This window comes from Numida meleagris, chromosome 3, assembly GCF_002078875.1.
Source record: "Numida meleagris isolate 19003 breed g44 Domestic line chromosome 3, NumMel1.0, whole genome shotgun sequence".
NCBI lineage: Eukaryota > Metazoa > Chordata > Aves > Galliformes > Numididae > Numida > Numida meleagris.
The window spans coordinates 49,448,755-49,472,713 of NC_034411.1; the positions used below are offsets into that span (position 1 = coordinate 49,448,755).

Consider the following 23,959-nt stretch of genomic DNA (forward strand, 5'->3'; position numbering starts at 1 on the left):
TTGATATGCTTTTCTTCAAACAACTGGTCCTTTCTCTCTTTAGAAAAGCAGAGGCTGCTTCCCATCAGCCTGTGATAGTCCAACAGATAGACATCATAATAGATGGTTTACACGTCCCAAGAACAGGCCTACAATTGACTGAGCCATATGCCAAGGAATAAGATATAGACTGGTTGATGGAGAATACTGTTCAATCTAGTAAAACAGAAAAAATTAATTATTCTGTAAACATGTCCAAGTACAAAACAGACAGGAAAAAAACAGTTTAAATCAGCAATGAATACAACTGAAAATAGATATTTACTACATTTATGGCTAGTTCCACTGCCGATAATATGAGAGGGTATTAGGGGGATGAACCTGTTCATTACAAGGGTCTACACTTCGGAGCTGAAAGAGAAAGACTTATTTTAAAAGACAACTTTTAAAAGAATGAAGCTAAAAATTGTAAAAAGAGAAATTTAACTTCCTACAAACACAATTAGGCAAAGCATGGTCATGTTTTCAAAACCACACGGACGATTTCATAACAAAAAACTTTTAAAAACTAAGACCTTCCCTTCCCCATCTCCCTAAGCAACCAGGACTTGTAATAAACTGGCCAGGCTAACATTTGACCTGTTGCATCTTAATCTCACCATCAGGTATACATATACTGAAAGAACCTCCTATAAATTGGAGCAAGACAGCATATCAAGGTTTACATAACTCCAGTTCTGCAAAAGAATAGGCAGTGTCTAAATGAGTGTTTAGTCTCAAGAAGTATTAACTTGCATCAAATGGCTACAAATGGTGAAAGTGGCTTAGTGTTTGTCATATGTCTAAACAGCAACAGTTTGTCCGCTAAAAAAATGCACCACGTTGAACGCAGATTTACGTAGTCTTTTGAGACTTGTGTTTCACTTTTAAACAAATGCAATTGACCTGCAGGGCAGGCATAACCAACTTCAGACTCACCATCAAATACCAGAAGGTAGTAAAGGTAGTCCTTCACTGATTATGAGAAGTCTGTAAAAGCATGTGGTAAGATAGAAGAATAGTACTTCAGAGACTTGTATTAGAAATTCTTTTTAATTTTCCATGATTACTCAGCACACATTATTTAGGCAACTGAGGACCTCTCAGGCAGTGTCTCCGACTGTGCTCTTTTTCAGTCATTACTCTCTTCAGTCTCATTTTACCTGGGATTAGACCATTATGCCTGAACTTAATCATCAAATATACATGCACATAAAGATTTATATGGCATGGGTTACTGTTCAGTTAAAGGTTTTCCATGTCCCACACGATGGATCCACATATAACAACCATGTCTCATGAGCAACTAAGCAATCTACTTAAACACTTCAGGAAAGTAAGTTTTACGTAATGATATATAGCAGAAGGAAGAAGACTAGGGAAAACGGGGGCCTGCTGATGAGTGAGGTGCGTGCCCTGGTAAAGGAAGACACTAAGAAGCAGGAACTTGCCTTTTTTGCTTCAGTTTTTTCTGCAGGGACTGGAAGGTGAAGATAGCCCACATAATCTACAATTCATGACACTCAGATTAAAAACTGTTGACAGCCAAACTATGGAAGATTTCTGAAAAGAGCATTATATAAAGCTCATTATGTTGATTTACCTAGCCTCAAGCCAGTGGCTTTAACAGTAATTTTCTTAGAGTAAATTCTGCAAGAAAACCTGTAATTATTTGCTCTGTTATTTGGTAAAATAGTCAGTGCAGAAGTCTTTGTTGTAATTCAGTTAGGACAGGCTGAAGATCAGGATGGAGTAATAAAGTAATAACAGAATGCATTCCCAGCACTACTCTCCATGATGGCTCTCAGGAAGAATCAATACACTAGCAGGATAAGAAGAAATGAGGACATTTTCTTTTGTCCCTGGAAGCTTTCTCACCAAGAAGGAAAAATGCAGTGGCTAAAAAGAAAAATAAGGATGAAAGTAATAGGTCATCATGTCGCTCAGGAAAGATCAAAACCGTGATTGTACAGAAGTGCAGCTGTGATTGTAGTGCAAATCAAGTAACTCTCCATGATTAGCCAAAAATATATTTTTTTTCTTTTACACTTTTACCTAATCTACACTTGCAGATATGACATCTCTCTGTATTATGTACCATGGACACATTCACTTCTATACATGAACCTCTGTACCTGTATTTTATGACTGTTCTTCAAATTTTGATCAAATAACCCAGATCAACATAAAACCAAAAGTACTACTGCTGCTAAAGCCTAAAAATATGAAAAACACTTAACTAAATTCCAACTATCACACCTTTCTGCTTTTAAGTTACTTACATATAAAAACATGAGAATACGAAGTCGTAAATGCACATTAAAATAGCAATCACCCATCACAATGGTTATAGGGTAAATTGCAGACCAGTTTTCAAGCACAAGGTTCATGTATTAACATCAACGCTCGTGCACACAAATTAATGTTTGCTGAACATAATACTTTCATGCCATCCTTCACTTAGATCACAAATACACAGCACAAATCCTGCTACAGTATAGGAACTTTATTCAAGTAAATTGAAGTAACATGAGAAGTTCTTCAGAAATTTCTGAAAGTTATTAATGATTTTTCCACAAGCACAGTGATGTTGCTTCCATCTCAAAGGAGAAGATGGTAGAATTAATATGCATAGTTCTACAAACTTCTAGAGGTTGTTTCCACTAGAAAACAATTCATCACTTAAAAACGTACCTCATGATTCTGGATCTGCCAAACTTGTCTAAAGCTGAATACTTATGACTTAGTCTTCCCTATAAGATGGAAGACATACAAACATTGTAAATTATGGAACATTACTATGAAAATTAAACTATTGGTAAAAATACAAAATTCATAACTCATAGCAAGAAAATTATTTCTATGTATGTGATCAATATTTTTTGCAATTAATAAAAGAGCTAAGCTGTAGAAGAGCACTTCCAAGTATTTTTTAATTAGCAGCCACCTTACTGCCACTATTAATTGTGTAGTGAATAAATTCAGCTACAGAAATTAAAATATTTAGAACTTCGTTACAAAATTCTTTAACTAGACATAAGAAAATATAATCAAGGGAATGTATCTTCTCTTAAAAATATAATTATCCTGACCTTAAATATTCTTATAATAATTATTCATGAGTTATGGAAACAGCACTCAGAAAATAAATCTCACTACATAAATAACTGTATTTAATCAAAGAAAAATTCATAAACTTATTAAAAATTCACACTTTTTCAGTATAAGAATGTAATTTGATTTAATCACCAGTTCATTTTCTTCTTTATATAATCTTGCAACACCTTTAAAATAATGTTGTATGGATTTAAATAACTTTCCTTCACATTGTTTTCACTGAGCTGAGTAAGAAAGGTAAATTAGCAATGCAAGTAATGTAATCTGGGAGGAGATGATCATATTTACCTTGCTTTATTACTCATATTGCAGTAGAATACTAAGGTACACAGGAAAATCAAGGATTCATCATATTTAAAATTATACAATCTGCCAACAGTGTGGAGCATTAGACCAAAGATTGTACATCTGTAGCTTATGCAGTGAAGTTTTCAACTTGGATTCAGTTCTGCAATCTCATTTATTGGTAATTTATAGAAGCTTTGATTTTTTTTTTTTTACTCCATATGATAGAGTGAAAAATCTCAGTCTTCAAGGTAGAATTTAAACTTTCTACAAAGCTACTTTATCCAGTAATATTGGCCAAACTTTATTTGATTAGCTGTTTTCTTAAACGGTAACTCAAATCCCTCCCCAAGATCCATCTAAACATCTTTGCCTCCTTTGTGGATGAGCTGTATTTAACAGCAGGAACCTCACTCTGTTCTTACAGTGGACATTGCAAGGGGGCAGGCACTGTTTGTTTCAAGACTATAACACTGAATACATGGCATCTTATAAACCAGTAACATTATCAGCCTCCTGTTCACATGGTTTATTATGCCTGTTGTTAAGACCTTCACCAATGCCCATCGTTTGTTCACCTCTCTCTTTTCCCATCTCCACAGCAGAAAACCATTTTAGTTGAGATGTTGCTTAAAACAAATTGAAGCAAGCATTGTGTCATGCAAGGAAAACAGTAAGACTTGTAATTCCAATAGCCTCTGAGAGTAAAATACTTGCCCAGAAGTCAGCAAAGTTACGTCCTTGCTGATCTCAATCACTGATACGATGTTTGCATTCTCAGTAGTATAGTCAGCAAAATAAGAAAACAGTGGTTTAAGCAAGATAGCTAGAGTACTGGGACATAAAACACAAAAGTGGAAAATGGGAAAGAAGCGCTTTTCTCACCTCCTATATCCTTATCCAGGAACATTTAGTCTCACAGGTTCTTGTTTTCTACGGCTATAAAAGGTGGCAGTTCCTCCGTTCAAGAGAGCAGTAACTGGAAACTTAAATTTTCATTTCTGTAAATATGTGAAAAAAGTTCCATATAAGCAATATTATTATATTTATTTCTCAAACTAAAAGTAAGCAGCAGATAAGCAAAAGGAACAAAAGTCAATATAAAAAATATTTGAGGAGTTTCTTTCTCCTCTTGAAATCGGAGGATGAAGTGGGGGATGGAATACTGAATAGCACCATATCTCTAGAAACCAAGTTGACCTGTCTCTACCTTGAAAATCTGACAGAGCAGAAATAATCAAGTCAAAAAGTCAAGTACAGCAACCTAAACAAAAGACCCATTTGCAATTAATGTATGGTTTAGACAACAGTTACTCCCAACTTAAAGTGAAAATTCAATTGACCCAGAGACAGTTTCTTATTCAAGGCACTGGGGCAACCCCATGAGCTAAGTCAGGACCTGGAGCATACCCCAGTCTCATGGTTCTCTCCCTAATGAGGGGCAGCCTCGCCTACATTGTTCCCCAAAGAGCAGATGTTCAAAAAAGCTACACTGGTCTTCTTACATTGGGTAAGGTCAAGTAGGTACTAAGGAAAGGTTAGAAAAAAGTCATGATGAGAAGAAAACCTAACTCTTCAAAATCTCCCTGAGAACATCTTAGTGACTTTCTCTTTCAAATATTCCACTGTTTCTAAGATTAGATTGAATATTTTCATCTGAAACCAGATGATGAAAAATTCTATCAAAACAAAATCTTTGGGGACTGTTAGTTTGGTAAGGTTGTTTTTTTTTTTTTTTCCTCTGACAAGAAATATTTTAAGATTTCTCTATTTTGTCAGCAAGAGAGTAATGAATTATTCTTAAGAGCAGTGATGTGCACATTGTTAGAACTGCCTTTTCATCTCTCTTTAGAAGAATGCCTAGGCTCTTAATCTTGACTGAAAAAAAATGGCATAAAATAGCATCTACCAATGGAACATTGCATTTAATACAAATAGAACTATTACTTGACTACAGAGGTCCATTTAAATGTAACTTTCAGCATTTTAGATAAATCCAAGAGCACAGCTGCTCACTATCTTTGAGATATGTAATCTTTTTTTAATGTGCTATGAATCATTACTAGAATGAGCTTTTGCGCTCTTGTTTCATAGAGAAAGGATGTGAATTTTCACTGTATTAAGAAGATACAACCAAATTTGAACTCCTCTAAGTAACTGCTCTCTCTCATTCTCACTAACACCTCTTAATCCATCTCACCACCTTCCACCTCCCTGGTGTTTTCTCACCATAATGAGCATCTGTGTAATCCACTAGTGTTCCCCTGTACTCATCAGCTCCCTGCTATTTTTTTCCAGCATTTGGCCGGTGAAGTAGGGAAGAGCTTCTTATGAAGATAATGGAATGGCTGTTTTAATTTCCCCTACTGTCTTTCTTGTGAAAGTGAATGCCTCAGAATAGAAGTGCATCAGATTAAGTAACGATACAGAGCAATGGTATTAATAGACTTTCTAGAACATTTAAAATATTGAATTTCCTTCAAAGGAAAGTATTCATGACCTACACTACACTTACCACTAATAGAATTCCATCTTTCCCATTCTGTTTCATTGTTTGTTGAATTAACACAACATATACTCAAAGAGCAGTGCCTATTGCACTACAGCATCTTTTCTTTTTGTTATCAAGGATGTGGTTTCCAAAAGATTGACTAATAAAATCAGAATTTGTGATTTTCAATAAATGCTTGAATGTTCATGGAGATTGAGATTTGCATCACATTCTAAACAATACACTGCATTACCTATACAGAGTGGAAGAGGGCCAGTGATTAAATTTTCATACATTTAATTCAGTGTGGAACACTATAAGGCAAAATTCTGATATTGACAAGCATATAGATTTAGAAAAATTGCACATTTTATAGTTTCAAGAAAAACAGACATTGGACAAAACATGGTTTGCTGTCTTCTTTTTGTACTTTCTTTTCCCCAATAATTTGTTTCTTAATGCTCTTCCAGTGAAAGAATGAAAGTCATTTCAGAGTAGAAGTGACACCTGAATTCCTGATTTTTGATCAGCCTTGATGTCTTTATATATTACTTAGCCACCAGTTATGTGAGGACAGGACAGACTACTCTTGAGACCAAGCTGTGCCGTAACAGGTTACCGGCCACCACACATGCTGCCCAGGTGAGGGAAAGGCACACGGTAGGGCAGCTCTGTCAAATGGCCCAGGCCACATACCACAACTGAAACACAAGATAGCACCAAAGGTGCCCTTGTGGGCTTGTTGAGTAACACTGAACTCTCATCATTAGCATCTCTGCAGGACTTGGGGACAATGGACATACTGCATTATAGGATACTTCACAGGCAAAAGGACCAGTCCCCTTTTTCAAAGCTAGCTTTTGCTCCAAAAAAGACGCTAGGATCTTGAAAAGATACCATGAGCTCTTCATAACATCACCCTCCCTTCTCCTTTCATTTACACAAACTTGATCAAATAGCCTAGCAGCATGAATAAAGTAAATCTGAGTTATGCTGATGAAAGTAAATCAGGTGTTCTCTGCCAAGAATTGTGGCTTCTCTTTAATAGCAAGTTATACACAAAATAAATGACTGCAGCAGCTCTGGTCTCTGTCAGTGCCAGGTTGCTGGATTTTGAAGCACAAAAATTCCCAGTCAAAGGGTTCACTATGAGCAGGAAAAGTCAAGTTTGGATCAGATCTCTTCCATACTTGTGTTGAGTGCTCACCAGGATGCATGTATCCCTCCTTCCTCTCCTACACACTGTGGTCTGATTAATTATTAAAAGAAGGACCTTGCAGGACATCATAAATTGCTCTGATTGCTTTACTCTCCAATGTCATAATACTTCCTGTTGGATTATAAGCAGTTAGCATCATCTGTTGTTTCCTTAATAGTTCACACAAAGGTCTCTAACTTGGTTTGGCTTTAGAGATCTGAAACCAGAAGACCGTGTGACTGTCTTGACAAATATAAACTGTTACATGCATGCCTAATGATGTTCCCCAGTACCAGCACATTCCCCTAGCCACTGAAACCCCATACAACAGGACCTGGGCTACGCAGGTTCTGAAGTTCTTGTATATTTTTCAAAGTATAAACTGTTTTTTTAATGAAGACATTTGCCATGTATTATACCCTTCTCATAATGAAGGCTTCTGTCACATTCATATTAATCAAATAAAGTAGTTCAAAGTTTTTCTGATCTTGGATAAAGTTAAACTGGAGAACAAGACTTAGTCCTCCCAATGCATGCACGTGAACAGAGGCATAAGAACTTAATATCTATTCTCACCATTAACCTAGTACTAATAACATTAAAGTCATCCTAAGTTCCCTTTGGGGAATCCATTGTGATTTAGTTCTATACAATATCTGTGAACTGAGAAACAAGAGCACAAAGATAGTAACTGAGCTTTCTTGTGCTCAACCCTATAAAGGGACAAATATTTGGCAATTCGTGAGTGAAATGAAAAATCAACATGTTGGGCTGCTGTCTGGACCTCTATTTTAGGTAAACTTTAGAGTAGATCAGTACTATTCTGTTAATGCGGCCTGAGCAGAACATTCCTAAAGAGATAATCCTTTATTTAATACTAAAAAATTCTATCACAAAGATATAAGTCAATGCAACTATTACCCCAGTAGGAAGTAACAGTAACTCTGAAGACCTCCATAAATTTATATTGCATTTGAACAAGGCCTTAAAGAAAACATTCTCTAAATCAGATTGGGAACAAGCAAAGTCCATGTTAGACATTAATTCTTTGGTGTTAAAAAGAACTCTTTTACCCCTATTGCCCTTCTTTTTTGTACACTTTTATTGCTGAAAGTGATTGCATTACATACTTTAATTACTTTATTCATGCTAGGTAAAGGTCATTTGATCTACTTAAGGGCTGAATAAATGGAATATGCCAGGATGAAAAGAACTGAGAGGGTTGGGAGCTTCTCTCTGCTGGAGCACAAAGCTAGAGCAGAACCTCCTTTCACTTTTGTCACAAGATTTCCCTGGACTGGAGTCACAAGGACAATTACTGTTTTATAGATGTTTTTAAAAAATGCTGAGCATGAAAAATGAGGCAGTTATTTATGCCTGGAAGAACTCACAATTGAAATAGCTAGCAGAAATAGATAGTTAACAGATGATGGCTAGAGGATGCGATATATAAAAAAATTGAAGTACTTGAGCCGAGAAGATTAGCATGCACCATATTAGTTCCACTAGTTTGTATTCATCCATCACCTGGGCTTCTCAGTTTCAGAGAGATTAGAGCTTCATACAGACATCATTAGAAACAGAGAATGCTGGGAGAACAGCTGGACTGAAATTTTCCAACAAAATAATTTTATTTAAAACACTACCACCTTGGTAGCCTTTGATGAACACAAACAGAATTTGAAAGAAACTTTGCACAAACGCCCAGGAGACAGATATCCTGAAGTCTTGAAAGGACTGTGTGGAGTGAGTGCTCTGAGAATAACTACGCTGCATACTGTGAAAACAGCATCCAGATCTTTGAACTCACAAGTTCTGTGTCCTTAAGAGGGCTGATATGGAATGACATGGAATGGTAGTTCAGAAGGCCCCTACCCTGATAAAACACTTGCAGCAACTAGCGAGTTTGTCTACACAATTGCCAGAAAGTAATTTCTGGTCTACTGATGCCTCTTCTTGCAATTGGGAGTTGATTATCCAGTCAATTAGGAAAAATTCCCATCTCTGCAAGGTTGTTAGGACTTGGCTGCAGGGTAAATCTTTGCAGATAGCACTCACTGAGCAAACAGCTTCTTTGACAGTGTTGGCACCCATCCAATAGTAGCAGAAGTTTTACCAGCAGTTGCTTTTATTTCTGCAATATTTGTCATTTTATTTTCAAAAATTAAAGAAAATGAAATTCTAATGTAATGAGACAATGTCAACTCATTTCATGAGTAACCTCTAAACACCTACCAATGTGCAAGAAATTTCAGGAAGTATTGACCTGGATCATATTTAAGTTAGTGACCTGGAAGTAAACAGCTGAGTATCTTACTATTGCTGCCCTCATCCATTTTGTCTTGTGGTAATTCCTAGTAGAGCTTGTGCCAACAGGAGTAATTATATTTCCTTTCCTCCTGAAGAATATCACGTTTTTGCTGAATGAAAAGAACTATGAGTCCAAACTCCACTGTTATTTCCCAAGATACATGCTTTTTAATTAAACATCCAATCCAAGAAAAAAGATACACAATCACACTTTTGTGTGTATTGTACTACTACAGGACTAACTATATTTTGCTGTAAGTGAAAAGATTGTCAGAAAGCTCCTGTTTATTTCAGCAGTCCTAGTGTTTCACATTTTCACTTACTGCAGCATAATGCGTAACGGATCAATAGATTCGGCATGCCCTTTGTTTACAGAACTCACCATTAGTTTTAGCTGCTCACATTCATTATGCAGGGACTGGACGAGAGAAATTCAGACTGAAGCCCCAGTCCTTAATTATGGCTGCCACAAAAGAACTATGTTTAGGAAAAAAATGTCTCTGTTGTAGCAAGTAACAAAGTACTAGAGGATAAGAAATTTAAGATTTAGTCCAGATATGATCACTATCTGTAGAATTAATAGACAAGCTGAAGTACATCTAAGGAGGAGGAAAGAGGAAAAAAGGAGATGTATACTTTGACTAAGACATTAGAAAAGGTATCTTGTTTCTAAGCATAGATTAAGGCCTAATTTTGTTTACTTTTGATTTTTCATTCTACCTCAAGGTGGAATTCTAGCTCTGATAATTCATCATGACCAAACATTTGTTTTGTTTATAGAGAAGTCTGTTTGGTGCTGTAGAGCAAAGGCCACCACTGTGAAACTGTCGAACAGGATTCAGCATTTCCTCAGATATTACAGAATTTAATAACAACACAGAGGAGCTCTCTCAATGAGAGATCTGGGAAGTTTATGGGCTTGGGATAAACCTTATATCAAGCCTCTGAAAAATACAACTGTGCTAGTATTGGCAGTTGATGACTGCTGGGGAATGTCTGCTTCTATCAGCCTTTCTTTTGCTGAGTAGACAGCAATACCACCCCACAGCTTTGTCATCATCTTTCTCAAGATATCACATGAATAATAATTTAGAACAACTTAGTCTGGAATGAAGACTACTCAGAGGAAAGGTAAATTTGAGATCTGTAAAAACACACATGTAAAGGAGAGGCAAATGGCACCCTGCCTTCATCAGTACCACCAAAACTAGAGGTCATTAAATGAAATCTCAGAAACCACATCCAAAACAGACAAGAGAAAGTGATTCTTCAAAGACTCCAGACTAGTCTGTGAGCATCTCACTCTAGGAAACTGTCAAGGTTAAAATTTTGCATGGGTTCAGAAAGCAACAGGATGCATGCAAGGAAGAATTCCTCAGGCAATGCTTTGAATTAACTGAACTGTAAACCAATGACACTCTCAGCCTCTAGCAAGCACTTGTGCTCTTCTCATATTCTTGTTACTTATCACGTTTAGCATGACAGTGCCAACTGTCAGAGTCATTACAGTGACTTCAGATAAAAAAACAAATGTTGTAAGTTCTGTTCCTTGTCACAGGGAACTGTCACAGTTTCCTCTGCTACACGGGAAAGTTACACAGTAAAGCAATTAATGACTTGGTACTTCTAAAAGAAAGTTGAACATAGATTAAGATGACATTTTCAGTTAAAGAGTATTTAAAGGGGCAGCTCCACCACTTGATTCAGGTAAACATACAAGGAGAAGGCTGAGGTATTCAACAAATTTTTGCCTCAGTCTTCACTGGAAACTGCTCTTCACACACCCCTTGAGCAGATGGGTAGAAGAGCAGCAAGATGGGGATCAAGGGAGCAATGCCCCTCGCGCTGTAAGCAAAGATCAGGTTCACAACCACCTATGGAATCCTAATATTAGGACCTATAGACTCACAGATAAGATGCATCCCAGAGTCCTGAGATAGTTGGCTGATGTAGCTGCCAAGCCACTCTCTATGACATTTGAAAAGTCATGGCAGTCAGCTGAAGTCTCTATGCCTGGAAAAAAGGCAGTGTCACACTGATTTTTAAGGAGGGTAGAAAGGATGACCCAGGGAACTATCAACTAATCAGCCTCACCTTTTTGCCAGGAAAAAAATTATAATCACTCCTAGAAATTCACTAAATTATATTCTGTTGCTTTATATAATTTTTATATTAAATTTTCTAGTGATAGAGGACTTATATAATAGTTAATGCCTCTCTTTCAGAAGCATGCACCTTACTTCCCACCTAAATTTTTTGCATTCAGTGTCTTTGTTATAGTTTCCTTTTAAAAAGATGTTCTTACATTAATTGTTCCAGTACAATATTTCTCCTTCTAGACTGCAGACTACTAACCTGCTCACTCCTGCAGTCTTCTCCCCTTTTATCCCCCCAGAGAGCATGAGATCACTTAAATAATATCCCACCATCATTTCTGCCTCTTTTGAAATGAACTAGGATCTTTAAGAAAGACCCTGAAATTCTCTAACCAGTATTGATGGCACTATTGCCATGAGCTCTTTTCTGACTTGATTTAGAAGCCAAGTTGTTGACCAGATCTATCTTATCTTTGATGCTACTGAACAACTGCTTGCTTTATGCCTCTTAATTTTTTCTGTTCTTAGTGCAGAATCCTGCTTTAGGAGCATCTACCTTCACATGGAGACACTTGGAGGTCCTAGTGAGAAAGCATTCCTTACCTTGTTTGTGGAAACTTTTTTTTTTTGGGGGGGGGGGGGGGGGGAGGGAGTGCTCAGCATCACCATGAATCCAGACATTTTCAGATCAATGAGAAGCACTGTTATATACTGCTTGCTAGTATACCAGTTTTGCACCCAAACAGTGTAAAATTGCAAATGTGAATTTTCCGTTTTCAAAAATGTGAGATCCTCCTGGAAGTGAGTTTTAATTAGCTATTTATAACTGTGATGACAGCTGCAACTCAAGGACAGGACAGTTTACTCCTTCAAAAAAATTGTCAGTATGAACAGACATTGGAAACAAACCTGTTATGCTCTACCAACCACCTCATTCCCATAAACTTTTGTTAATGACAGTAAAAACAGCTTTGGAAGTTCAGTTTGATTTCTTTTGTTTACAGTTTCTTCCTTCTCCCAAAACTGTGTGCATCTCTACCCTGACAAATAAAACACAGCGAGGAGACACGAAAGACAGCAAGTATTCTGGGCTGCTGAATGTAGCTCAGTGCAAAACCGCATGTACTTAAGTTTCCATTTTTCATGGGAAGAGAGAAATAATAGTAAGTCACCAAGAACAAACTATCAAGTGAGCAGACAAACTTAGGCATGTACTAGTATTTATAGGAAGATTAGCTAAAACTGCACAGAAGAGTCAGAGCAACATTTTCAACAACCACAGAGAAAAGAAGCATGTGGCTTGTCAGTAGCTTGGAAGCATGCATAGGTCCTTTAGACATGCACAAGTTTAAGGAAAGTTCACTGCTACTGAGCTCTGAAGATATTCCTCAGCCTTTGTGCTTCCCACAATTGCACTCAGAGACAATGGGAAGTGACAGAATTCACCAATGAGCTATGCCAGACAGTGCTACAGAAGAAGGATCAGCTGCAGGACAAATGAGCCCTTTTAGTCAACAGAGCCTGAGGCTCAGCTTTTGAACTCTCCACTGCCCTGCTGTAGAAGGAGGGAAAATCTCTGCCAACACTATCAAACTTCAGCTGCTTGACTGCCTGTGATGCAAGCACATTGAAAGCCCCAGAACTGAGGGCTTCCACCAAGCACTCAACTGTATGCTTATCTGCAGCACAGACTATAGGAGGGAAGCAGACCAGGCAGGGAGCACTGCATCATCACAGGCGCAGAACAGCTTTGAACACCTACATGAAAATATAGATGGAGCCTTTGGGTCACAACAGATCAGAACAAGCTGTCACTTCAGACAGCTGTCATTAGATCAGTTGAGTACTACAGTGTGCTGGGATTTACATTCTGTTAAAAATTAAGGTTTTAAAATTGACTGCAGAGCGTCACAGCTGAAGTCCTCTGACCTCCTCCTTCATTTCCAATCTGGCACCTTCCAACTTCATGGCATGGATGTCTGCCCTGGCTGCACTTTCACCCGCTACATTTATAATAGAATCATAGAACCACAAGATTGGAAAGGACCTACAAGATCATCTAGTCCAACCGTCCCCCTATCACCATTACTACCCACTAAGCTACTAAATCATATCTCATAGCACCTCATCCAGACGCCTCTTGAATACCACCAGGGGTAGTGACTCCACCACCTCCCTGGGCAGGTCATTCCAGTGCCTGACCAGTCTTTGAGAGAAAAAGCTTTTCTTTATATCTAATCTAAATCTCCCCTGGCACAACTTGTGGCCATTTCCTCAGGTCCTATTTGTTGTCTGAGAGAAGAGGCCAACCCCCTCCTCATCCCAACCTCCCTTCAGACAGTTGTAGAGTGCAGTGGGGTCTCCCCTGAGCCTCTGCTTCTCCAGACTGAACAACCCCAGTTCCCTCAGCCACTCCTCATAAGACCAGTGTTCTAGACCCTTCACCTCAATAGTTCTCTCCTGCACTCTAATATCCACAGAAAATGAGACAGGAGAAATCTAAACCATGGTCCCACAGCTCTGAAGTCTGTACACTGAGGACTGTAACCAAAGATATCTTTGAAAGTAAGCCTCAGTTTTTTAGCAACCATCATTGCTCAGAACTGCCAGTGCCTTTGTTGTACTGGGGCTGAATCTCCCAAGTCTGCTGCTTAAGCCTTCATGCTAGGTTAGAACAACCTCTCTGCCACAAGCACTCACAGACTGGATTCATGTACTTGTGTTTTCTCCCTCTGGGTGTCAGAATGTAGACTGATTCAAGACTTTTATGTAGTTAGCTGTAAAAGTAAGAAGAAAAGCAACAGCAAAAGCCAAGGCTTTTAATCTTCAAAAGACAGAAAAGAAATGTCTTAGTCATTAACTAAAGATAGAAATTTTAATTAGAGCAGTGACCAACACCCAGAAGTCTTCTGCCTCTTGCCTGAGAAGATGCAATTCAGAGTCTTCCCTTTCCATGTTCTCTCTGGACCCAGCAATATCACACTCACAGAAAAGCTCTAAAAGGAAAATAAATTTCTGTCCTTAATGTCAGCATATAGGCTACTCTCCTGTGTGCAAAAGAGTTTGACTTGTTCAGAGGAAGACATTTTTAACATTTTCTGCCTCATGGGAGATGTTTCTGAGCAGTATAGGAAACAGGTATAGGAATTACAATTTTGTTCTTTAAAGGAAGGCTGCCTTTAGAGGTTTACCCAAGCTCTATATCCCATATATATATATGCAGATTGTAGGAACACACAAGGGAACCCTTCCATGCAAGCTCAACACAAACAGATGTACCATCCATATATCACACAGCTACTCCATATTTCTGCAACGAGTGTGAAAACAACAGTGCCTGGCCTTTCTACATAGAGTCAAAGCAAGGAATCAAGGCATGCACTCATGCTATAAAGTAGCAAGCACTATCTCTTTCTCATCCTGAATCAGTCATTTGCAGCTGGGACAAGTACTGTATTTCCTGGATCTTCTGGACTGCCCCACTTCACGCTCTGCATTTCAGCGTACAACCTCTGCATTGCTGCAGAAAGCCTCAGCTGAACTGAGGCTGAAGGAGACCTCAGGTACATCAATAGTTTACATCAATGCATTCTTGACTTCCTGTTAACATATTCAAGAAAATCTAAACAAAACAGCAGAAGCCTTAATAGATATGAAAATAGTCTTTCATTTTTTCATTCAAGAATGGGCCAGAAATCACCAGAAAACAGAAAAGGTGTGTGGAAGTAAGGCAGAAATACTGAATAAACAGTACAAAAAAGAGCTATTTATAACTGCAAATAGAAAAAAATGGATTTTAGTGATAGATGAAAAATGCAAAGCAAGAAATATCCCAAAGCCATCAATAAGATGAAGGGACAACTCAGGGTAAAACAGAGTTTTGCAGAGGGAAAATAAAGTCAATTTTTCAGAAATGCCTTTGAGAAGCAGAAATACATACCTGCTAACACAATTCAGTCCGCAAGACTGAAAGAGATAGGTCAACAACATGGCTTTCCACAAAATAAATTCTTCAGATATGAGAATAGGCCTCCTAATTGCTTAGTAATTTTTCTGTCATTTAACTGCACTCTCATTCTGTTATGGCTATCCTCCCTGTAATGCGCATACTCATCTGTCTTCAAAACCCTTTCCAAGAAAGTCAATCTTCCAGATAAAAGCTAAAAAAATGGGTATACTTCCTGGTACCTGCTGTGAATGGGTTCTATATGTCTATAGCTTACCTCCTTTCAAGGAGTGTAGGGAAAGTGGAATACTGTTGTATGTATTTTTTTTTATTGCATATAATTGGACTGCATATATTCTACATTCATTGAACATAAGTTTTAACATCAACTTTGATTAATACTGAGGATAGTAAGAGAATCCTACAGAATAAACACTGATCAAATAGTACTCAATTCATCATTCACCCTTCTTAATCCAAATTATTTTCATCAATTCTTAATATAATTGAGGCCTGTGTTTTGGAGGGTCATTTATTATATAAGATGCTGCTGTTGGAATTAAAATAGAAACATTTTCTACACTTTCATTCACACAAAAATGCATAAATAGAGCTTTAAATTGCTGATCATCACCCTTGAGTTACAGGAATCCAAAATTAAAATTATCTTTCACCTCCTGTTACAAAAGGAGTAGCTCAATGTTTTCGAGCTTCAGACAAGCTGGGAACACAGGTTTTTTTTGTGTGAAGTCCAAATACTTGGATATAACACTAGGTTGCTTATAATAATTTCTGTAGAAAAACTGAGATACTGAATGCTATAGCCACTACAGACTTCAGTGAGATCCATCCTTCGCTCGTACTTCAGCTGTACTGCATCCATGCCCATTTCTAAACATTCTGCTCTTTGAACTCCTCGTTTTCATTTTGGACAGGGAAAGGGCTGTTTTCTCAGCACCTGTGAAGTGCATTTCTGGTCAGCTCTTGGAAGACAAGGGGTGCTAGCTCATGTCTTCCTCATCACATAGCACATACTTTTCTTGTACAAACCTATCCTTTTAGGGAAGGTAGCAATGATGAGGAGGAAATTCTGACCTGGGAAATGAAAGGAAAACCACCGCTGTACAGGACAATTCTGCACTCCCCTTTTAATAATGCATTGTCACGATTTGAGAAAAATACAGAACAGAAACAGAGCAATACATACTACAGCCTGATAGGTAACAGAAAACAGTTGTGTTCAGAAATGTTTAAGTAGACTTCCAAAAGAAGTTCATTTCATGAGAAGCAAATTAAGCAGAAAGAACACAACCTGGGTCCAAAATGGTCATCAATTAAGCAAATGTGAAAAGTAAATCAGTATATTCATGATCAGCTCCTGAAAAAAACTGCAATATTTTCCAAATATGGAACATAATCTTTAATCACTTATTTAGAATGTATCACTCTAGAGGTAAGAAAGTTGTTTACAAGTACACATTGCAAAGTTTACCCACCTCCACCAAGTAACTGTGAATGAACTGGGAAATGGTTATTTTTGTGCTTTAATGTCAGATCAGTGCAGTTTTGAATAAGTACAAGCTGATCAACAGGACAACTGCTGCAGTAATTTTGGCTTTGAACTCTTAAGGCTGCTGAGTTACTTGTATGGTTTATACACAGCATTTTATTCAGGGCCAAGTACAAGTGCTTCTCTTACAGTGATCTAAACTAAACTATATTTTTTGCTCTCAGCATCGTTAACTTTAAGTGGAATCCCAGTTGAATTCAGTTTCCACATAAGGATTTAAACTGCCAGAGCTACCTTCATTTTAGGGAAATGGCTCCAGCTGAAAGAGGCCCTTTACTCATAACAAATTGGTTGTCAGAAGTAGAACCAGAACCAAGCATTCTTCCCAATTAAATAGCAAAGGCATCCTCCTAGTGATGACAAATAAGGTTAAGCCTCAAGCCAGAGATCCTTTTGGATCCTCCTTATCTAATGAGACAGAAGACACCAATGAGAGTCAGACTGAAGACAAATGGCAGCCAGAAATAAATATGAAAAGACACAAAGTTTTCAAAGACTAGGAGCCCTACCAAAAAAAAGGAATCTTACTGCCCTTTCCTCTTCTCCCACCCCCACTAAGCAGTAGAGTTTTCAGTCTTAAAACAAGAGTGCAAACTTGTCTAGGTGGTGTTCATGGCAAGAGACTTGAGGAACTGTAGATTCACAGATCACCCCCTCAGAAACACAGAGGACATCACACAAATATGTTTTGCATAGAATTTCTGAGATCTGCTATTCTCAGGAGAGATGATAAAAAGTTAATAGTGAAACAGATGATAAACACACCTTAGTTCCTTCTGCCTGCATATTTTCTAGACAAAGACTACCTACAGCCCCTCCCCAAGCTCTGCTTCTTTCCTCTTGCTATCCCAGAGCAGAGGTTTCCTTAAGGGAGGGTGGAGCTTTTTTTTTTATAATCTCACCAGATGGTTTGTTAATCAGCTTCATCAAGTGATCTAGGGCTACTCACTAAGTGAGAGATAGCTATGCTTCTAGCAGTCAGACCTTGACTGTTTTTGCTGGCCAGTAATTTTCTTTGCTCTATTTATTTATCAAAGCTGAATGACTTAGGGTGTCATCTTAAAGTTAAGCATCAGATGTGGGTTACAGCCACTTTTCATTTAAAATTGAATTTGACATGTTTAATATACAGTGCTAAAGAAAACCCTATTTTACTTCCTGAGTGAAATAGGGTATTTGTTTGGCTCACTGCAATGTCACACAGGTCTCTCTATTTCAAAAAGAAAGAAATCATGCTAATTACTTTTTTATTATAACTTGATAGATAAGAGCACTTTGAACCAATTAAGCTCTGGTAGGGCTTGATTGCAAGGCACAGTACTTTTCACTCCCTCTTTATGTATCAGGTACTTAATTTCTCCATCTACATATACAACTACATTCTATAACTGCCTGTGAGAGTCATTAAAGGGAACCTTGCTGCGTAGATAAGCTATATCAATTGGCAGAAGCCTTACATTTACAACTGACTTTTTAATTTGCAGTTGTAAAAAACACAATGACTGGAAAATTAATAGAAGCACCAATAATTTCTCCCACAAAAGACACTATTTCAGAATATTAACAGACACTGATGCTGGAAAGAAAAAAAGCTCAAAGTTTATGTATTGTTGTGTATCCCATCCATTTAAGAGCAGAAGTTAAGAGCCTCCGATTTGCCTTGTCTTTGTCAATAAGAATCATTTTCTCTATTCTGCTGACTGGAAATGAGCAGACATTTGTGCTCCAAATGATTTGCATTGAACCCCTGTTGCAGCCAAAAATCAAACACCAGTTAATTTTCCCTCCTGCCTCCATTTTCCTCCCAGGAGAAAACTGGCAGCTACAAGTGCAGTGCAGCTTGATCCACATTCTACCACACTTCCCATGCTAGCCTTGAAACACCTGCTTCACTGAGCCTGATAATGCAGTGTTTCTAAGGACAAGGACAGCTCCTATATTCACCTGGGACCTGAACAAGCCTAAAGCCTGTTGTGTGAGTCCAAGAAATAACACATCTTTGATCCCTTTCCAGGATGTGGGCACCTCTGTCAGAGAAGTTTACTTTTGAAAGTTTCTTATTCCTTATTCAGCTTTGAAAGTTGCCCCATACTATGTTGCTATACAAAAGGATATATTTTCACTTCAAGTATTCATTTTTACTGTTCAGCTCATAAATCTGAGTTATTTCCCATCCTCCCTCCCTTATGAAATACAGCTGAAACATTGGCTGTGGTTCTTCTATAAAGAAGATGCATGACAACAAAGTTTTAAAGATAACCTTGCTACAAAGTCCTAGTTCTTTGCAACCAGGTACGTTTCAGACTGTAGAAAAAAGGATAATGGTGGCTATCAGCATGCAAATGCATGCAGACTTTGCAGGATAATAATTTGGTTAATCCACTTAACTAGGAATAAAAATTAGCCTAGTAGCTCTAGAGAATTCACACACGCAAAAATCTACGGTAAATGGGGCTAAGGAGACTAATAAAACACTTATGTTTAAGAGAAACCAAAAAATTCTTCAATGCTAATAGCTAAGAAGAAATTATAGAACTGCTAGATTAATGAAAGAAATCTTCTGTATTTTTGTTCTGCATTTGACAAAAATCCTAGAATACAATGACAGTAATTTAATAATAACTCAGTGAGACACAAAAGTAACAATGACTAAACTGGGCTGAGAGCCCATATAAGCAGCTTTGAACTAATAGCCAGTGAGGTTTCCAAGGCAAGAACAGGGACTTTCAGTTGGTCTCCAAATCTTCAGAAAAATCCAAGGACTGGAGTCATGCAACATTTGTGGTATCCATTTTAAAGGTTGCTAGACTGTGTGGGAGATTGCAAGTCTTTCAGATGCTATCAGTCAAGTCTGATTAAAACAAATGTAATTGCTGAAACTGAGCCAGATAAATTCAAAGACAAGTAGCAACTGAAGACTTGCACCAGCAGAGAAAAGTTATAATCAAACAAATTTAACTAATCAGTTCTGAGATCAAGAGTTGTCTGACAAATGGAATGTAGTGTCAATGCCATGCACTGCTGTAGACTACTTGGTAGACTGACACCAACAAAAAAGGATCAAAGTGAAAATGCATGTATTCAAAGATTAGATGATGTACATCTGTAACAAGCATTATTACTTGAAAACAGAAGTCTAGATAAAGGATTTGGGAAGGTAGGGTAATATACAGGTACACACGTAATCTGTGCCTTGGTTTTCTTCAGTCAGCTGCAATACTTGCAGTCATTGCTGCAGACATCCTGGCCTATAACCCAAATCCTAGACCCAGTGCTGTCTCCAGCATCATTTAGGCTGCACCTAAATCCTCAGGCAGAAGGTTAGCACTGTCTTCAGGTATAGAAACTGGGGAATGTTGAGTAGAAACTCCATGAGATTGTCATCTCTGTTCACTATCAGTTTATCATGACTTTTTGAAGAAGAGTATTAACAAAAACAGAGACAGTGTGAAAGAGAGTAAGAAGGGAGTCATGAAATAGTTTTAAAACCTTGCCTTATAATGACACTTGGAAAGCTTCAACTATTTTTCTTACCATATAAATTATTTCATCTGAGCCTAAGTACCTCATAGAGACAGAAATTTGACAGAGGGCTCTTCAATCTGCTGGTTAAGAGCTTTGAGCTAAGTTTGAAGTTAGACCAATTTAGACTGAAATAGATGTAAAATTGAGGGTAATAAACCTCTGAAAAAAATGCAAAGAGTTTTGTTGCCATTTCCACTATAAACTTTTAAAGTAGAGATACATGGTACTTTTCCCATAAGCGCATTTAACAATGAATTCATTTAGGAAAATACAATTTATGGTAAAGAGGGTATATCATTATCAAACTATACCTCCTGGTTTTACAATCACTCAGCTGGATTTGTGAAAGATGTTACATTTACAACTTTTATATGAAAGTTGTTTAAAATAAGATGTTTAGTAATTTTCTCTGCCTTTGTTTTTTTCTGGACTTTTATGTACTTTCCCTGGACTTCATTTCAGCCCAATGACTCTCCTTGGACCACTTTTTCCTTCTCTCTTGCTAAAGAACTAGATCTTGTCTTTCTTTTTCTTGTTGTTCTTTTCTTCAGTTTTAGCTTTCCTTCACCCTTTCCATTTTTCTTCTCCCCTTTACATTCCCCCCTTTGCCTTGCCTTCATATTCTCATTCTTCCTCTTTATCCTTTTTATTTTTCCAATCATATTTAGTGTGACCACATATGGAACAAGTTTTTCAAGGAATATAAAAATAAATTATGAACTCTCAGTAATAAACAAAGATTTGTGTTATCCTAGGCAGAGATGTTTAAAAATAACAGGTCACAACATCAACATCCTGCCAAGCATATAGAGATGAGTTACAAGCATGCTGAAATGCAGTATTTCAGCTAATTGCTTTTGATTCTGGCTTTGATAGCTTCACTGATAGGGAATTTTCGAAGATGTAAAAGCAGAAATGTTGAAACCAGTTTAAAGAGTCAGCAGAAAGTATACGTATACCTTTCTCCATAAAGAGTAAATTATGGCTAGGGAAAATCTTACTGTTCTAGAAATTCTGACCGGTATATCTGAAAGGCATTATCTTCTTATAGGCTTCTAATATCCTTACTGAGATAAGTTGATGTGTTCAATTAAATTCCTGGTGTGCAGCCCCAGATTATAACAATTACTTATTCTCCCACAGATCCAGCAGGGTTTCCAGCCCTTCTGTCTCATCCCTTCAGGATCTCAGTCCAAGCTTGGTAAAACTAACTTTGCATGTAGTGACTGGAACTAATCACTGTTTAGCAGTTTAACTCCAGGCAGGAAAAGTTTTTTTATTTCTGATTGAGAACTTTATGCAGAAGTCTGACATACCTAATTCACTTGACACTTTCCCACAAATCTCCCCGTGAATTCCTTAAAACATCTTACATTTCCCCATGTAGAACTGGTATCTGGGTTAGATAATCAAGAACCAAGGAAGTTCTCATCACAGCTAGTTTTTTCCTGAACCTGTGCAGAGCACTTAATTTTCACTCGAGTCCTTCAAGTTATTTTTTTATTATTAAGGCCATGCCATTCCTGTAAATAAATGCATTCACCAAGGTTGATGAATATCCAAGATTCATCCTGTTAGATGTTAACTTACCACTTCAGACATTGCCTTCCTGTGAAAGGCAATCTATTCTGATTTTCAATGAAACATACACATAACTGCACCTAAAGAGAGAGAATCTGGCTTTTGAATGGCTGTTCAGAAATTAAGTAACAGTCTACAAAAAAGTGCACTCTTTCTATGTATTGCAGTATTCTGTTCAAAAGCCCAACAGCACCTAGTAGATGCTAAGAAATTTGAATTCAAATGATAATTTGAAATGAATAAAATATTCACATATAATGAGACTGTCCCAGTAAAATGTTGTACATAAAGTATAACCTAGAAGCCTTGATTCTTCTTTTTTCTTTAGTAAATGTATTTATTTTCTTATTTACATATTAATATTCTTTAAAAAGAGATGAGGAGGTTTAAGGCAGAAAGAACAGATGGAAAAGTGATTAGATGAAAATTTGAAAACCAGCATTAGAGACTACAGACAGAACAATAAGATCATAAATTTCTGAGTCCCTCACCCAGCGTTCAGGTCAAAACAGTTAGGAGACACAGAAGGTAATTTACCAGCTGATAAGGAATTCATCAAAATTAATGGCAGTCGTGTGTTTTGCATGTATTTGAAGCAGCTACACCTGAAGTACTCTCAGAGCTGGAGGTTTCCTCCTGCTCCAGCCACACAAATGCAAGGCTGCTTGAGGGTCCGGGCCCCTGGGTGCAGGCAGTAGTGAGGCCAAGCACCCCCTCTTCATGACTGCACATGCATTCAGGTACTACAGGTCCCTACAGTTGCTCGGGCTGACATAGACAGAAAGCACTGTCTTTACCAGCGCACACACACACACACATAGAGCACTCTGATGAACAGCACAAGTGGCCTGATCCTGCTCTGTGGCATGTACATCTACACCTGTGGAGAAGATGCTAGCCACACAGAAGGTGGGCAGAAATCAAATCTAAGCAGAAAAGAGGACTAGCTGTAGCAGTCAGGCTGCTGACCCTTACATTCAGCTGGCCCTTCATCCCCTTTCCCCTCTTATTTTCCACTCCTGTTCTTCACTAGTCCACCTTGGCTCCTCCCTTTCCCCAGCTTTAGTCCTTTCCAACAGACTTATCTTGAGAAGTATTACTCCAGGGACAATCCTTCCTCTATCCTCTGAATGATCTTCAGGAGAAGCCCAGTTTCCCATTCCATCCCTGAAAGAATACATCTGCCTCTCTCTGTTCCTTGGTGGATCTTTGATTTCACCATAGTTGGTCCTTGGAAGCAGTGAAACAGCGTCTCATAAGTTCTTTGTGATACTAGGCAAAGCCTTATTAGGAGTATCAATAGCCATAACTAAGAAAAAAATTTACTCACCCACCTGGTGATAAAGGTCTCTGATAATAAAACACTCCTCCTCAGGAAGGTCCCTTTGTCCAAGAAACCTTTCCTCTTCTGAAGCTAGCCCTTAAATGAGCCCAGAGATGGGAGGACTCAGGGTCCACCCCTTTCGCTCATGTGGGCATCATAAGGGAATTGCTTGCACCTGTGCTTCCTGGGCCAGCCATACCCCTTCACCATCTGCTCAATCATCACTTCAGGCCGTGGCCTAACAGTTCCCCTACAACCATGATAGCCCTTTAATAAATGAGCAGCCTGCAGCAAGAATAAGTGCCATGAATAACAGAAATACAGAAAGAGTAGAAGTCAGACAAGTTGCTCATCTGGGGCCAATGAAAGAAATGATCATAAAGTAAGAACCACTGATCTTAAATAAAAATAGGTATCAATAGAGAATTGCATCAAAATGTCAAATAAAATGATAAAAGAAACACAGGCACAGGTGTATGTTGGCAGAAAAAGGAGATA

General features: G+C 37.9%; 1 long non-coding RNA gene across 1 annotated transcript; it reads right to left on the minus strand.

Moving 5' to 3' along the window:
* On the minus strand, window positions 1,084-23,660 carry LOC110396895. The gene is made up of 4 exons (XR_002437340.1): window positions 23,468-23,660; window positions 4,306-4,421; window positions 2,713-2,771; window positions 1,084-1,917 (listed from the first exon to the last, which is right to left on the minus strand). It is a non-coding gene; the product is annotated as an uncharacterized LOC110396895 (long non-coding RNA).